Source organism: Gadus macrocephalus, chromosome 15, assembly GCF_031168955.1.
Source record: "Gadus macrocephalus chromosome 15, ASM3116895v1".
Classification (NCBI taxonomy): Eukaryota; Metazoa; Chordata; class Actinopteri; order Gadiformes; family Gadidae; genus Gadus; species Gadus macrocephalus.
The window spans coordinates 3991505-3992172 of NC_082396.1; positions in this window are offsets into that span (position 1 = coordinate 3991505).

A 668-nucleotide genomic window follows, 5' to 3' on the forward strand; every position below is an offset into this window, starting at 1 on the left:
ACCCGGGCCTTCCTGTTGTCGGGTAAGCCTGTACTTTTAGCTGCGAGGCGTTTTTGTCCTATAATCCTCAGCAGCCCGCCCCCACCTCTTCTCCCCCCCGCCTTAATTGTAAATGAGGCGTGACCTGTTGATTTCCTGAAGGCTACACCTCCCCGAGAGGCCCTTCATAAGCCCCGAGGGTTTTAATGACACTCAATCAACCCTGTTAGGGAACGGGACAGGGGGCATCTGCACCCCCGACACCAACTCCCCCGCACACACACACACAGGAAGACACACACACACAAACGCACACACACACACGCACATACACAAGCACCCACACATCGTCCGTTTCTCGGCGCGTCTTGCATCACCCCAAAGATGTTCCACACGACAATGCAGCCAAATTATAAAAATGAATATGCTTATGCTTACATTTTTCATCCAGGCGCATATACGCGTCCATACACCAGGGACCCGCACAAACAGAAACTGGGCTCTGTTTGAGTCCCACGTTTCCAAAGGGGGTGAGTGTGACAGACTGTGAGCTCCGTGGAGGTGTGCCAGGAGGATCTGTGGTCGTGCTACATCCACAGGGACTCGTGTTGGGGGGGATGAGTGTGAGGTGAGCTCCCCCCGCTCCGTCACAACTAGGGGGCGCTGTTCCCTCACTTGGGTACATAAAT